Source organism: Oryzias melastigma, unplaced genomic scaffold (genome assembly GCF_002922805.2).
Source record: "Oryzias melastigma strain HK-1 unplaced genomic scaffold, ASM292280v2 sc00301, whole genome shotgun sequence".
Classification (NCBI taxonomy): Eukaryota; Metazoa; Chordata; class Actinopteri; order Beloniformes; family Adrianichthyidae; genus Oryzias; species Oryzias melastigma.
In genome coordinates, this window is record NW_023416914.1 from 9244 (window position 1) to 12999 (window position 3756).

General features: G+C 48.2%; 1 long non-coding RNA gene across 2 annotated transcripts; it reads left to right on the forward strand.

Annotated features, from left to right (window-relative positions):
• Positions 1-21: 21 nt before the first annotated feature.
• On the forward strand, positions 22-1393 carry LOC118598295. 2 transcript variants are annotated; one of them, XR_004947426.1, is made up of 2 exons: positions 22-1036; positions 1110-1393. It is a non-coding gene; the product is annotated as an uncharacterized LOC118598295 (long non-coding RNA). The 2 variants fall into 2 exon arrangements; XR_004947427.1 differs by having other exon boundaries at positions 1146-1393.
• Positions 1394-3756: the final 2363 nt, after the last annotated feature.

Here is a 3756-nt window from a genome sequence, read left to right on the forward strand (position 1 = left end):
CCACGGCATGAATGTGTTTACACTATAGTTAATCAATCTCGCCTCACAGATTGTCAGCTCTCTTATCAATGACAGATCTGCTATGAACAACAGAATGAGCTTATAGGCTTAGCTGAAAAGTTACTTTCCCAGCTCTGCTGATACCAGAAAAAGTTCATAGTACAGCACATGCTTTTTATTTTTTCCGGGGACCCAGACCCAGAGTATGGAAGTGTAGCTTTTGAATGTATGAATGATCATTTGTCTGTGTGCAGCCTTTTCTGGACTGCAACGCGCTGTGCGATGTCTGTTTCTTTGAGCTCCACCCAAGCCCCTTTTTTTCTCTTTTTTCTTTGAGATTCCAGGAAGTGACCCTCACATTTCTTTGTCCAAAGGCCCTACTGATGAATGGAAAGATTTGGGTTCCTGGACTAGAGCGTGCAACCATGCTCTGGATTGGATGGCATTGCCTGGCAGTTTGATTTTATTTGATTTTATTTTTTTATTTTTTCCTCACTACAGGCCAGGCCATGAGATGCCACACCCCTATCTTTTGGTTTTGGATGCTTCCATTCTTGAACTGGACGGTGTTCCTGATTGTGTTTGAGCCAAGCATAAATTTGATGTTGGTCTCATACAGAATTGTGAACTTTTGGTTGTAAACACTAAATCTCACTTCAGACCCCAGCAGGCTCAGTACCCCTTGAAGCCTCAGGCAATTGCGGGCATCACCCCAGTTTTTAACTCATTTTTGGAAGCAGGTATAGTCATCCCCTGTGATGGTTCCCCTGTTAACACCCCGAATTTGCCCGTTAAGAAGTATCGCCCTCCTCCATTAGAGAAAAAAAAAAATAAATAAATAAAGAGAGAGAGAAAAAGTCACGTTCCTTGGAGATGTTGTCAGTGCAGAAGGTAAAAGCCTTTCCTCCAAGCATCTCACTGCAACCAACAGGCGCCGAGACCGGAGACTGTTAAGCAACTCCTGTCTTTCGTTGGGTTGTGCTCATACTGCAGGATTTCTGTTCCAAACTTTTCAGAGATAACCAGGCCCCTATAGGTGAGTTAATCAAATCTAAACCAGTGAATTCTAAGGTGCAGTGGACAAATGTAGCTGAGAGTTTTTTTCACAGCACTGAAACTTGCTCTCCAATCACCTCCCACTTTAGGCCTACTGGATCCATTCAAGCCATTCACTCAGACTGCGGATGAGGGAGGGGGAGCTGCGTGGCCTCTGTCCTCCTCCAGGATCATGGTGGAACTCTCGGACCAGTGGCTTATTTCTCCTGTAAGCTTGATCCTGTTGCTGCTGGACTTCCTCGCTGCCCGAGTGCCATTGCTGCTGCAGAGAGGGCCCAGCAGCATCCAGAGATCTTGTGGGCTATTCTGACATTGCTGGTCCTCCGTGAAGTCCACCTCATCCTGGCGGAGCGAGGGTCATCGCACTTGTCCCTTCCCAGATTCCTCAGGTATCACATCTGTTTGCTCGAGCTGCCGAATTTCACCGTTAAAAGGTTTTCGGTCCTCAAATCCAGCCCAGCCGCTGAGCTGCTCACACCTGACGAGTGTCTCCCTCATGATTGTGCTGTTGAACACTGACTGACTGTACCCCTGACCTGACATGACTGACCAAACGTTTGTGTTTCTGTTTGTCCCTGTCTCTGAATGTTGCTGCGCGGGTTATGCCGTCTGCATGGCTCATGGGACTGCAGAATCCGCGTCTCTGTCCTCCCATTAGCCTGCTCGGGCTCTTTAAATTTTATTTAATCAGGCGTGCGGAAATTCAAATATTGAAATTGGATTATTTGCGACCGGCATTTTCAATTAGGAATAATCTAATAATTAGAAACTAATAATGATAATTAGAAAATATATTTGGCTTTTGAAGATTCACTTCTGCTCCAACACAGAACTGGGCAAGTTGCAGAAACTCAGGGAAAATGTTTTGTCAAGCTTATCTCAGTTAGGAAAACAAAGGCTGAAGGCCCACAGGAGTCTGCGAGCAGAGCTGCTGAAGTCACAGATCGAGGTCACACACAGAGATCTGTGATCAAACTTGTTTAGATTTTTAATGTGAATTATTACAACTGTTTTTTCCAGGGTTCTCATGTTGTTTTTTTTCACAGCTTAGAGAGCATCTGAAATGTTGTCATCGTCTCCTACTTCCATATCTCTGTGGCCTGTTTTGATATGATGTAAAACCAGAGATGGGGGAGTAACCTGCCTTTTCTCACAGGGCAGGAGAGCGTGATCAACTACACCGACATGATGGAGAAACATCATAGGAAATTTTGCTTGAGTATTTGTTGATTGAATCCTTTGCAGAATGTCCAGAAGCCTGACCAGCAAAGGCAAACTCTAACTCTAACTCTAACCCTAACCCTAACTAAAATGTCTAATCAATCCTTTTTTTCTTCCTCAGCACAGGTTTCCTGAACGGATCAAATCGGACAACAGGTCCCACTGTATGATTGTTAAATGTGTAGATCTAACTTTAGAGCTTCAATTGGAAAAAATCTGTGCACAGAAAATTTTAATGGGTTTAAGCGCTTCTTACTTCTCTCATGACTGTCAGATGCTTTATGAACGCTAACACTTGGTTCAATCCCAACGAGCTTCTACTAGGTTAATGGTTCCCAGGATTTGCAGGACATCTGAGAGCGGACGCCCATCAGGTGAGTATAAGGAAAATCTTAATGCAATGGAGGCTTTGTGTTGGCTTTGGCATCACAGGTGAGAGGCCGCGCTCCAGACTCTGACGGGCGGTGGAACCACAAGCGCGGGCTGAGCCCTTCCCGGTCCTCCTAACCACATAGACCGCAGTCGATATCGCTGGGCGAGCTGCTTGGGTTCGTGGATCGTGCTGCCAGGGGGTTCCACCCCCAGACCAACACCCAGCTCCACCTGCGATCCTGAACAGCGGACTGATAGTCCGCCTGCATCACCCCGAGGAGAACAGTGTGGAGTGAAATAGCGTCCCACTGCGACAGTAGCGTGCCAAGCTCCAACCTTTCGCCTCACCATGGAGAATCCCCGCCCCTGGCATCCGTTCAGAGAGTTTGGCTGGCCCCTCAGAGGCACCACCTGCCTCCTCGTCATCCTATCCGTCGTCATTGTGTTCCCCATTCTCTGGATGCTCGACCCCCCTCGTCCTCCACCCCCTGATGTTCCCTCATCGGCCAACTCGACCCTGAATGTCACCTTCAGCCTGCCCTCCATATCGGCCGCTGATCTCTCCCCCCGGGTCCTGCATCGGCAGAAGCGTTGGTGCAGGGGAGGTTGCATTGGAGCTGCAGGAACGCGCAGGCTAAGCAACCCCTGCAGCGCCGCCCCAACTGAGCTGAAAACCGAGGACCCCTACGTCTGCTACAATTCATCTGTTTTCACTGCTGTGGTTTCAATTTACCTTTCATCCATCAGCGTGAATGGTTATAAGGGCAGCGATTGGAGTGGTTATGACTGGTACCTGTCGCACTCTGACAGAGACCCTCACTGGGGCACCGTGTTTGCCTACACGGGCTCAGACTGGAGACCCGTGGATTATATGGCTTCCCCCGCAGCTAGTGACTGGTCTCGCGCCCTAACATTGCAGTCCCACTTATTGCTTTCGTTCAACACCTCCACCTCCCCCCTCCCTGCTCAACCCCCTAGAGTTGCGTCCTGGACTAACGCTTCCTGTTTCCACATGACTCTGTTCGTTTACAGGCCCGGCGCCACAAAAGACCCCTTCACTTATTTCTTCATCTGTAGCAATATTACCATTGTGTTTGATGTACCTGA